General features: G+C 47.2%; 1 pseudogene across 1 annotated transcript; it reads right to left on the bottom strand.

Moving 5' to 3' along the window:
• Positions 1-4,628: 4,628 nt before the first annotated feature.
• On the bottom strand, positions 4,629-12,352 carry LOC149971418 (dynein regulatory complex subunit 4-like; annotated as a pseudogene). Its single transcript, XR_016492410.1, has 8 exons — positions 12,320-12,352; positions 11,821-12,016; positions 11,540-11,711; positions 9,248-9,453; positions 8,741-8,896; positions 7,479-7,655; positions 5,144-5,209; positions 4,629-4,948 (listed from the first exon to the last, which is right to left on the bottom strand). The product of XR_016492410.1 is annotated as a dynein regulatory complex subunit 4-like (transcript).
• Between the last annotated feature and the right edge of the window lie 782 nt (positions 12,353-13,134).

Below are 13,134 nucleotides of genomic sequence, written 5' to 3'. Positions count from 1 at the left end.
CTTGCGAGAAGCCGTCTTAAGGGGAAGGTTCTGAGTGGAGAGCCAAACTCTCTGACCGCGACAATATCTAGGACTCTTAGTTCTACGCTTATTAGCAGCCCTCACAGTCTGCGTCCTATAACGGCAAAGTGCAGACCTGACCCTCTTCCAGGTGCGCTCGCAACGTTGGACAAAAGCCTGAGCGGAGGGGACGCTGGACTCGGCGAACTGAGATGAGAACAGCGGAGGCTGGTACCCGAGGCTACTCTGAAAAGAAGATAGCCCGGTCGCAGACGAAGGAAGCGAGTTGTGGGCGTATTCTGCCCAGGGGAGCTGTTCTGACCAAGACGCAGGGTTGCGAAAAGAAAGACTGCGTAAGATGCGACCAATAGTCTGATTGGCCCGTTCTGCTTGACCGTTAGACTGGGGGTGAAAGCCGGAAGAGAGACTGACGGAAGCCCCAATCAAACGGCAAAACTCCCTCCAAAATTGAGACGTGAATTGCGGACCTCTGTCCGAAACGACGTCTGACGGAAGGCCATGAATTCTGAAAACATTCTCGATGATGATTTGTGCCGTCTCTTTAGCAGAAGGAAGCTTAGCAAGGGGAATGAAATGAGCCGCCTTAGAGAACCTATCGACAACCGTAAGAATAACAGTCTTCCCCGCTGACGAAGGCAGTCCGGTGACAAAATCTAAGGCGATGTGAGACCACGGTCGAGAGGGAATGGGCAGCGGCCTGAGACGGCCGGCGGGAGGGGAGTTACCGGACTTAGTCTGCGCGCAGACCGAACAAGCAGCCACGAAACGACGCGTGTCATGCTCCCGGGTGGGCCACCAAAAACGCTGGCGAATGGAAGCAAGCGTACCCCGAACGCCAGGGTGGCCGGCTAACTTGGCAGAGTGAGCCCACTGAAGAACGGCCAGACGAGTAGGAACGGGAACGAAAAGAAGGTTCCTAGGACAAGCGCGCGGCGACGGAGTGTGAGTGAGCGCTTGCTTTACCTGCCTCTCAATTCCCCAGACAGTCAACCCGACAACACGCCCCTCAGGGAGAATCCCCTCGGGGTCAGTGGAGGCTACTGAAGAACTGAAGAGACGAGATAAAGCATCAGGCTTGGTGTTCTTAGAGCCCGGACGATAAGAAATCACGAACTCGAAACGAGCGAAAAACAGCGCCCAACGCGCCTGACGCGCATTAAGTCGTTTGGCAGAACGGATGTACTCAATGTTCCTATGGTCAGTCCAAACGACAAAAGGAACGGTCGCCCCCTCCAACCACTGTCGCCATTCGCCTAGGGCTAACCGGATGGCGAGCAGTTCGCGGTTTCCCACATCATAGTTACGTTCCGACGGGGACAGGCGATGAGAAAAATACGCGCATGGGTGGACCTTGTCGTCAGAGAGGGAGCGCTGAGAAAGAATGGCTCCCACGCCCACCTCTGACGCGTCAACCTCGACAACGAACTGTCTAGAGACGTCAGGTGTAACAAGGATAGGAGCGGATGTAAAACGATTCTTGAGGAGATCAAAAGCTCCCTGGGCGGAAACGGACCACTTAAAGCACGTCTTGACAGAAGTAAGGGCTGTGAGAGGAGCTGCCACCTGACCGAAATTACGGATGAAACGACGATAGAAGTTCGCGAAGCCGAGAAAGCGCTGCAGCTCGACGCGTGACTTAGGGGCGGGCCAATCAATGACAGCTTGGACCTTAGCGGGATCCATCTTAATGCCTTCAGCGGAAATAACAGAACCGAGAAATGTGACGGAGGAGGCATGAAAAGTGCACTTCTCAGCCTTCACAAAAAGACAATTCTCTAAAAGGCGCTGGAGGACACGTCGAACGTGCTGAAGATGAATCTGGAGTGACGGTGAAAAAATCAGGATATCGTCAAGGTAAACGAAAACAAAGATGTTCAGCATGTCTCTCAGGACATCATTGACTAATGCCTGAAAGACAGCTGGAGCGTTAGCGAGGCCGAAAGGAAGAACCCGGTATTCAAAGTGCCCTAACGGAGTGTTAAACGCCGTCTTCCACTCGTCCCCCTCCCTGATGCGCACGAGATGGTAAGCGTTACGAAGGTCCAACTTAGTGAAAAACCTGGCTCCCTGCAGGATCTCGAAGGCTGAAGACATAAGAGGAAGCGGATAACGATTCTTAACTGTTATGTCATTCAGCCCTCGATAATCTATGCAGGGGCGCAGAGACCCGTCCTTCTTCTTGACAAAAAAAAACCCCGCTCCGGCGGGAGAGGAGGAGGGGACTATGGTACCGGCGTCAAGAGCTACAGACAAATAATCCTCGAGAGCCTTACGTTCGGGAGCCGACAGAGAGTATAGTCTACCCCGGGGGGGAGTGGTTCCCGGAAGGAGATCAATACTACAATCATACGACCGGTGTGGAGGAAGAGAGGTGGCCCTGGACCGACTGAACACCGTGCGCAGATCGTGATATTCCTCCGGCACCCCTGTCAAATCACCAGGCTCCTCCTGTGAAGAAGAGACAGAGGAAACAGGAGGGATAGCAGACATTAAACATTTCACATGACAAGAGACGTTCCAGGAGAGGATAGAATTACTAGACCAATTAATGGAAGGATTATGACAAACTAGCCAGGGATGGCCCAAAACAACAGGTGTAAAAGGTGAACGAAAAATCAAAAAAGAAATGGTTTCGCTATGATTACCAGAAACAGTGAGGGTTAAAGGTAGCGTCTCACGCTGAATCCTGGGGAGAGGACTACCATCCAGGGCGAACAAGGCCGTGGACTCCCTTAACTGTCTGAGAGGAATGTCATGTTCCCGAGCCCAGGTCTCGTCCATAAAACAGCCCTCCGCCCCAGAGTCTATTAAGGCACTGCAGGAAGCTGACGAACCGGTCCAGCGTAGATGGACCGACAAGGTAGTGCAGGATCTTGAAGGAGAGACAGGAGTAGTAGCGCTCACCAGTAGCCCTCCGCTTACTGATGAGCTCTGGCTTTTACTGGACATGAAGTGACAAAATGACCAGCAGAACCGCAATAGAGACAGAGGCGGTTGGTGATTCTCCGTTCCCTCTCCTTAGTCGAGATGCGGATACCTCCCAGCTGCATAGGCTCAGCTCCCGAGCCGGCAGAGGAAGATGGTAGTGATGCGGAGAGGGGGGCAACGGAGAACGCGAGCTCCTTTCCACGAGCTCGGTGACGAAGATCAACCCGTCGCTCAATGCGAATAGCGAGTTCAATCAAGGAATCCACGCTGGAAGGGACCTCCCGGGAGAGAATCTCATCCTTTACCTCTGCGCGGAGACCCTCCAGAAGACGAGCGAGCAAAGCCGGCTCGTTCCAGCCACTGGAGGCAGCAAGAGTGCGAAACTCAATAGAGTAGTCTGTTATGGATCGATTGCCTTGACATAGGGAAGACAGGGCCCTGGAAGCCTCCTCCCCAAAAACAGATCGATCAAAAACCCGTATCATCTCCTCCTTAAAGTCCTGATACTGGTTAGTACACTCAGCCCTTGCCTCCCAGATTGCCGTGCCCCACTCACGAGCCCGTCCAGTAAGGAGAGATATGACGTAGGCGACACGAGCAGTGCTCCTGGCGTAAGTGTTGGGCTGGAGAGAAAACACAATATCACACTGGGTGAGGAACGAGCGGCATTCAGTGGGCTCCCCAGAGTAACACGGCGGGTTATTGATTCTGGGCTCCGGAGATTCGAAAGCCCTGGAAGTGGCCGGTGGATCGAGGCGGAGATGGTGAACCTGTTCTGTGAGGTTGGAGACTTGGGTGGCCAGGGTCTCAACGGCATGTCGAGCAGCAGACAATTCCTGCTTGTGTCTGCCTAGCATCGCTCCCTGGATCTCGACGGCTGAGTGGAGAGGATCCGAAGTCGCTGGGTCCATTCTTGGTCGGATTCTTCTGTTACGGTGAGTGAATGAGGACCCAAAAGCGAACTAACTTAAACAGAGCTTCTTTAATAACCAAACATAGGTAGGCTCAGATAGACCGGCAGATTCCGACAGGACAGGACAAGGTTACAGCAAACATGACGATAGTCTGGCTCAGGCATGAAACACAACAAACAAGAATCCGACAAGGACAGGAACAAAAACAGAGAGAGATATAGGGGACTAATCAGAGGGAAAAAGGGAACAGGTGGGAAACGGGGTGACGAGGTAGTCAGGAGGAGACAAGGAACAGCTGGGGGAAAGCGGGGGAGAAAAGGTAACCTAATACGACCAGCAGAGGGAGACAGGGTGAAAGGAAAGGACAGAGACACAACATGACAATACATGACAAAAACTCAATTTTCCCATAGGCTTTGTTCAATGCACCATGCTGGATTTGGTGCCTACAAAAAGACGCCCTTACTATTGCTGTCTATAGCAGGCTCCTCAGAAAAATTACTTTGTTGGCAGTAAGACTCAGGAAATCCTGTTTGAGTTGGGGTTTGATAGTCCTGATGATATGCTGATCTACCCTGGTGTCTATGTTACAGGTTTTTGCCTGCCCTTTAGTGAGATGCCTGAACAAACATGGATCTCATCTCGGCATAAAAACATACATATTGTTGTTCATTCACCATGTGTGAGTATATACACACATAGAGCAGCTGAGTTACTTTTTGAAATATTATATTTGGAAATGTTTACAGTGTAGTGGAAAAAGACAAGTTCATCTTAGCAAATAGGAAGTTGCTGTTGATCTTCAGTAGTATTTCTATCAAACAGTACAATAAAAAGACTGAGGTAGAAAGAAGAGTCATATTAGCACTGCAGTAAGTGATCTTCTGTGTGGGTCAGGGGAGTGTTTGTGTCTCTGAGCCCAGTATGGGGGCCTCTCATGTGGGGGCAGACACCAGGCCTGCAGGGCCCTGGCCCAGGGAGTGTCCAGCCACACTGCTCTCCAGGGGCTTGAAGCCCAGCTCCTCCATAGGGATCCCAAAGGCATGCAGCTTGGCCTCATAGGTTCTCAGTAGGTCATCATGGGCCTGCCCATCAGACAAAGATGTTAACATTTTTATTCAGATGCTATTATCACTTTTGCCTATAAAGATGAGAATGTATTGATTTTGGACTGGTTAGTTATTCAATTACATAGTTATAATCCTGTTGTTTTCCCCTTAATGTACAAAACTAAATAGGGTTCAGAACCAAAAGGCATTGTATTCAGCCAACATGCTCACCTTACAAACCCGCGCCAACTCATACTGCAAGTCCTTGATCGCAATGTTCTTGGAGTCCACAACTTCCTGCAAGGAAAAAACAAATAGAGTTGTTTGGCTGCAGAATAGTCTACTGTAAGCTTCCACCAGTATAACTACGTTCACAGGCAAGGTTTACAATTTGATGTGGTTGAAGCCACTGGATAATCAGCTTCTAGGACAGTAGAGAAACCTGATAGCAAGGACTTAGCAACAGAAAACATAGTCGCACGATGGAATGAAGATCATATTTTTCTGTTAAGAACACCTCTCTGTTTTAATCTTGAATGACAAATTGGCTTGTAGCCAGTATCCACCACAAAGCATGTCTGATGAGATGTGGTGCTAGTTGTTTTCACAACTCTACTGTTAGCTCAACACAAGAGAGTAGGGTACTAGCGTAGCTTCTTTGGTATGATGGAGCTGTGTAGTCTTGTGTAGTCAGGGTGGTTAAGGTTGTGGTCAGGGTTTAACCAGGATGTGGTCATGAAGATAGGGTTAGGGTTCAGAGTTAGGGCTGAACCAGGATGTGGTCATGAAGCTAGGGTTAGGGTTCAGAGTTAGGGCTGAACAAGGATGTGGTCATGAAGCTAGGGTTAGGGTTCAGAGTTAGGGCTGAACAAGGATGTGGTCATGAAGCTAGGGTTAGGGTTGTGGTTGAGAGTTAGGGCTGAACCAGGATGTGGACATGAAGCTAGGGTTGTGGTTGAGAGTTAGGGCTGAACCAGGATGTGGTCATGAAGCTAGGGTTAGGGTTGTGGTTGAGAGTTAGGGCTGAAACAGGATGTGGTCATGAAGCTAGGGTTAGGGTTGAGAGTTAGGGCTAAACCAGAATGTGGACATGAAGCTAGGGTTAGGGTTGTGGTTGAGAGTTAGGGCTGAACCAGGATGTGGACATGAAGCTAGGGTTGTGGTTGAGAGTTAGGGCTGAACCAGGATGTGGTCATGAAGTTAGGGTTAGGGTTGAGAGTAAGGGTTGAACCAGGATGTGGACATGAAGCTAGGGTTAGGGTTGAGAGTTAGGGCTGAACCAGAATGTGGTCATGAAGCTAGGGTCAGGGTTGTGGTTGAGAGTTAGGGTTGAACCAGAATGTGGTCATGAAACTAGGGTTAGGGTTGTGGTCAGGGTTTAACCAGGATGTGGTCATGAAGATAGGGTTAGGGTTCAGAGTTAGGGTTGAACCAGGATGTGGTCATGAAGCTAGGGTTAGGGTTGTGGTTGAGAGTTAGGGCTGAACCAGGATGTGGTCATGAAGCTAGGGTTGTGGTTGAGAGTTAGGGCTGAACCAGGATGTGGTCATGAAGCTAGGGTTAGGGTTGGGGTTGAGAGTTAGGGCTGAACCAGGATGTGGACATGAAGCTAGGGTTGTGGTTGAGAGTTAGGGCTGAACCAGGATGTGGTCATGAAGCTAGGGTTAGGGTTCAGAGTTAGGGCTGAACCAGGATGTGGTCATGAAGCTAGGGTTAGGGTTGTGGTTGAGAGTTAGGGCTGAACCAGGATGTGGACATGAAGCTAGGGTTGTGGTTGAGAGTTAGGGCTGAACCAGGATGTGGACATGAAGCTAGGGTTAGGGTTGAGAGTTAGGGCTGAACCAGGATGTGGTCATGAAGCTAGGGTTAGGGTTCAGAGTTAGGGCTGAACCAGGATGTGGTCATGAAGCTAGGGTTAGGGTTCAGAGTTAGGGCTGAACCAGGATGTGGTCATGAAGCTAGGGTTAGGGTTGTGGTTGAGAGTTAGGGCTGAACCAGGATGTGGACATGAAGCTATGGTTAGGGTTGTGGTTGAGAGTTAGGGCTGAACCAGGATGTGGACATGAAGCTAGGGTTGTGGTTGAGAGTTAGGGCTGAACCAGGATGTGGACATGAAGCTAGGGTTGTGGTTGAGAGTTAGGGCTGAACCAGGATGTGGACATGAAGCTAGGGTTAGGGTTGAGAGTTAGGGCTGAACCAGGATGTGGTCATGAAGCTAGGGTTAGGGTTCAGAGTTAGGGCTGAACCAGGATGTGGTCATGAAGCTAGGGTTAGGGTTCAGAGTTAGGGCTGAACCAGGATGTGGTCATGAAGCTAGGGTTAGGGTTGTGGTTGAGAGTTAGGGCTGAACCAGGATGTGGACATGAAGCTATGGTTAGGGTTGTGGTTGAGAGTTAGGGCTGAACCAGGATGTAGACATGAAGCTAGGGTTAGGGTTAGGGTTCAGAGTTAGGGCTGAACCAGGATGTGGTCATGAAGCTAGGGTTGTGGTTGAGAGTTAGGGCTGAACCAGGATGTGGACATGAAGCTAGGGTTAGGGTTAGGTATCCCAAGGAGGGTAGCATACCTCCAGTTTGCGTGTGACCACGACGAGGGCGTTGAGCTGAGCCTCCTTCTTCTCCAGGGTGTTGGTCAGAGCCCCCAGTTTCCTCTCCAACAGGAGGTTCATAAAGCCACTCTTCTGCTGCACCTCCTGGATGGCCTGGGTGAACTTCTTATAGAGGTCATCAAGCTCCACCTGGACCTGCACCACACAGACAAAAGGATTGGCTCAGCTCAGTTAGAAACACAGATCAGTTAAGCATGGATCAATTTGACAGAATTACATTTGATTCAATTCTGTTCCCTTTTTGGGGTGTGTGAGTGCATAACAGAGGGACAGTCCTTCAATAGTAGCCATTGTATGGATGAAAAGTGTCCAGTTACTAGGACGTTTTTAGTCGACCTAATAAACGGTCTGTGTAGTTAGTTTGTGCTGTGGTCTCCTGTACACAGGGTAAAAGGGCAGAATGACTCATCCTTGAACTCCTCTGTAATCACGTCAAAGGAAACAATGGTGGGAAACTCCTTTTTTTATTCGAATGGAACACAGATATCAGTGTAGACGCCTTTTTAGTTCTAACCCTTAATCTCATGAACACAGTGCCAATTTTTTTCTCAGATTCTTCCCTGTCCCAAATTTGAAAAGGCTAAACGTTCTGTTTGGCATGGGTTCACAAATCCTCAAAAAGATCTACAGCTGCACCACTGCCTGCACAGCTGCACCACTGCCTGGTATGGCAACTGCTCGGCCTCCAAACACAAGGCACTACAGAGGGTAGTGCGTACGGCCCAGTATGTCACTGGGGCCAAGCTTCCTGCCATCCAGGACCTCTATATCAGGCAGTGTCAGAGGAAGATGCTAAACATTGTCAAAGACTCCAGCCACCCTAGTCATAGACTGTTCTCTCTGCTACTGCACGGCAAGCAATACTGGAGCGCCAAGTCTAGGTCCAAGAGGCTTCTAAACAGCTTCTACCCCCAAGCCATAAGACTCCTGAACACCTAATCAAAGGTCTACCCAGACCCCTCGTTTACTCTGCTGCTACTCTCTGTTTATAATCTATGCATAGTCACTTTAACTCTACCTACATGTTCATATTACCTAGACTAACCGGTGCTCCCACACATTGACTCTGTGCCTGTACACACTGTATATAGACTTGCTTGTTATTTTACCGCTGCTGTTTAATTATTTGTTACTTTTATTTTCCATTTTCCAATCTTCTCTATAATTACCATATAATTAAATATCATGTATTCTATTCTGTGGTTGTGTGTGTAACCCACCGCCAGTGAGGTCTTGTCCTTCTCGTAGTTGGTCAGTTGTTTCTGCAGCTCGGTCACCTCCTCCTTGGCCTTCTGCAGGGACTCCGTCAGGCGCTTGTTTTGCAGCAGCACCTCTGCCATGTCCTTCTCCAAACGCTCCTCCTTCCTCTTCATCTCCTACATTTGTTCCTGACAGACACACACTAGCCATGTAAACAACTGGTTACTAGCTTGTATTGGATTGATGTGTTTGCCCTCCAGGGCTCCAAACCCTGGCCACTGTCAGTCATGCACAACACACAGTGAACCCTTCTGCTAAAGATCAGGACCTATCAATAATCATACACCTCTCTGTTATTGTCTTGTAATACACAAGTGAGTTGTGAGTTGATGAAGCCTAGGTTAGGTTTTATGATACTGTACGTTGAGGAATTTCTAATACTCAGTTCGTGGATTGATCCTAGGTTATTGTTATTGAGTAGAACAAAAACCTTGATTATTAGCTGATATTGTTGTGGTATTGCTAGCCTTGAGTGAGTTGATGAGGGACAGGTTGTTAAGGGTGATGTCGTTGTAGTAGTTCTTGATGTTGCTGAAAGCCTTCTCGTGGTTCTTCATCAGCGTGTTAATCTGGCTGTTCTTCCTCTCATCGATCTCGTGGATCTCGGTCTTCCTCCTCAGGTCCTGCTCCTGACGCAGCATCTGCATCTTCGTCTCATACTTGGCCTCAATTTCTACTCAGCAGGTCAGTCAAATGGCAATAGAGACGGATGGCTATGTTTCATATTTTGGGTATATGTACGAATGTGAGTACAGTTCAACGGCAACACAGGCACAGGCATAATCACCTCGCACTTCTCTCTCAAAGTCATTTCTCGTTTTGGTAATTTCCAGGTAGTTTTTCTGTTGAAACAGAAATTGAAAGAATTTACAATCAATGCAATGTCACCATAGACGTGTGTGGAAAGCAAATATGATAAAATGGCAGAACATTGATCTGGGTGGTGAGAAGCGCATACACCAGTTTGAGGCCCTTGATGAGGTTCTCGTTGGAGAGCTCCTGCTCCTTAAAACTTCTTATGGCTGGGAGGCAGTATTGAGTAGCTTGAATGAATAAGGTGCCCAGGGTAAACTGCCTGCTACTCAGGCCCAGAAGCTAAGATATGCATATAATTAGTAGATTTGGATAGAAAACACTCTGAAGTTTCTAAAACTGTTTGAATTATGTCTGTGAGTATAACAGAACTCATATGGCAGGCAAAAACCGGATTCCGATTGCACTTCCTAAGGCTTCCACTAGATGTCAAAAGTCTTTACAACCTTGTTTGAGGCTTCTACTGTGAAGGGGAGAGAATGAGAGCTGTTTCAACCAGAGGTCTGGCAGAAGGCCATGAGCTCAGTCAGGCTTTGAGGGTGCGCATGCCCTTGCCCGTGAGAGGTAGCTGCGTTCCATTGCATTTCTAAAGACAAAGGAATTATCCGGTTGAAACATTATTGAAGATGTATGATAAAAACATCCTAAAGATTGATTCTATATATCGTTTGACATGTTTCTACAAACTGCGCGTCGTGAATTTGGATTTGTGAACTAAACACGTGAACAAAAAGGAGGTATTTGGACATAAATCATGGACTTTATCGAACAAAACAAACATTTATTGTGGAACTGGGATTCCTGGGAGTGCATTCTGATGAAGATCATCAAAGGTAAGTTAATATTTATAATGCTATTTCTGACTTCTGTTGACTCCACAACATGGCGGGTATCTGTATGACTTGTTTTTGTGTCTGAGCGCCGTACTCAGATTATTGCATGGTGTGCTTTATCCGTAAAGATTTTTTGAAATCTGACAGAGGTTGCATTAAGGAGAAGTATATCTCTAATTCCATGTATAACACCTGTATCTTTTATCAATGTTTATTATGAGTACTTCTGTAAATTGATGTGGCTCTCTGCAAAATCACTGGATGTTTTGGAAGCAAAACATTTCTGAACATGACGCGCCAATGTAAACTGAGATTTTTGGACATAAATCATGGACTTTATCGAACAAAACAAACATTTATTGTGGAACTGGGATTCCTGGGAGTGCATTCTGATGAAGATCATCAAAGGTAAGTTAATATTTATAATGCTATTTCTGACTTCTGTTGACTCCACAACATGGCGGGTATCTGTATGACTTGTTTTTGTGTCTGAGCGCCGTACTCAGATTATTGCATGGTGTGCTTTATCCGTAAAGATTTTTTGAAATCTGACAGAGGTTGCATTAAGGAGAAGTATATCTCTAATTCCATGTATAACACCTGTATCTTTTATCAATGTTTATTATGAGTACTTCTGTAAATTGATGTGGCTCTCTGCAAAATCACTGGATGTTTTGGAAGCAAAACATTTCTGAACATGACGCGCCAATGTAAACTGAGATTTTTGGATATAAATATGAACTTTATCGAACAAAACATATATGTATTGTGTAACATGAAGTCCTATGAGTGTCATCTGATGAAGATCATCAAAGGTTAGTGATTCATTTTATCTCTATTTCTGCTTTTTGTGACTCCTCTCTTTGGCTGGAAAAATGGCAGTGTTTTTCTGTGACTTGGTCCTGACCTAACATAATCGTTTGGTGTGCTTTCGTCATAAAGTCTTTTTGAAATCGGACACTTTGGTGGGATTAACAACAAGTTTATCTTTAAAATGGTGTAAAATACTTGTATGTTTGAGAAATTTTAATTATGAGATTTCTGTTGTTTGAATTTGGTGCCCTGCACTTTCACTGGCTGTTGTCATATCGATCCCGTTAGCGGGATTTCAGCCGTAAGAAGTTTTAATGTCCACTTTGAGGGTGCGCATGCCCTTGCAGAACTCGTTCTCCAGCTCGGCATGCTCTTTCTGCATCAGCTTGTTAGAGACCACGCCCTCTCCCTTCAGCTCTGAGATGCTGTTCTGGTGCTCATACAGCAGATGCTTCACTTTCTGCTTGTACACCTGAGGAACAGAACAGTAACAGGAAGGACCCTAATAACTATTCTAATGTGGTTAAACACTGTTTGTGTGTCTGTTACTGTATGTGTATGTAGGTGTGTGTGTACTATACCTTGATCTCAACTTGGTGGCGCTCCTCAGCCTCTTTCATCTCCCGGTCTCTGTTCCTCAGGTCTGCCTTCCTCTCATCCAGGTGTCTCTTGGTGATCTTCCAGAAGGTCCCTCTTGTCCCTCTCCATTTGGAAGTAGTTCCTCTCCTCCCTCTCCCTGTCCAGCTCCTCCCGCAGCCGCACAATGTACTCCTCCAGCTGACACAGAGATCATCATCATGTAGATTCAGATAAATATATGCTATGCAGCATAACCCATGGATTATCAAGCAAATGGTTGATTTGATACACCCTATCGGCATGACAGAACAGCCTCTGGCAAGACACTGGGCGGGGGCCTATGCATATATGTAAACAATAGCTGGTGCACGATATCTAAGTAGGTCTCAAGGTTTTGCTCACCTGAGGTAGAGTATCTCATGATAAGCTGTAGACCACACTACCTACCTAGAGATTTCATCTGTATTTTTAGTAGCTCTCTCCATACCACCACAGACTGACGCTGGCACTAAAACCGCCCTCAATGAGCTGCATTCCGCAATAAGCAAACAGGAAAAACACTCATCCAGACTTTAATGCAGGGAAAATTAAATTAGTTTGACCTAATTTCTATCTGCATGTTAACTATGCAACCAGAGGGAAATAAATTCTAGACCACCTTTACTCCACACACAGAGAGTACAAAGCTCTCCATCGCCCTCCATTTGCAAATCTGACCATAACCCTATCCTCCTGATTCCTGCTTACAAGCAAAAATTAAAGCAGGAAGCACCAATGGCTCAGGCTATAAAAAAGTGGTCAGATGAAGCAGATGCTAAACTACAGGACTGTTTTGCTATCACAGACTGGAATATGTTCCGGGATTCTTCCGATGGCCTTGAGGAGTACACCACATCAGTCACTGGCTTTATCAATAAGTACATTGAGGACGTCGTCCCCACAGTGACTGTACGTACATACCCCAATCAGAAGCCATGGATTACAGGCAACATTCGCACTGAGCTAAAGGGTAGAGCTGCTGCTTTCAAGGAGTGGGACTCTAACCCAGAAACTTACAAGAAATCCTGCTATGCCCTTCGACGAACCATCAAACAGGCAAAGCGTCAATACAGGACTAAGATCGAATCTTTCTACACCGGCTCCAACGCTCGTCGGATGTGGCTGGGCTTGCAAACTATTACAGACTACAAAGGGAAGCACAGCCGAGAGCTGCCAAGTGACACGAGCCTACCAGACGAGCTAAATAACTTTTATACTCACTTTGAGGCAAGTAACACTGAAACATGCGTGAGAGCAAACATGTTGGTATTACAGAC

This window comes from Oncorhynchus mykiss, chromosome 26 (assembly GCF_057628025.1).
Source record: "Oncorhynchus mykiss isolate SJ-2025 chromosome 26, ASM5762802v1, whole genome shotgun sequence".
NCBI classification, from domain to species: domain Eukaryota; kingdom Metazoa; phylum Chordata; class Actinopteri; order Salmoniformes; family Salmonidae; genus Oncorhynchus; species Oncorhynchus mykiss.
Note: the sequence above shows the minus strand (reverse complement) of the source record. Positions and strands in the feature narration are given on the sequence as shown.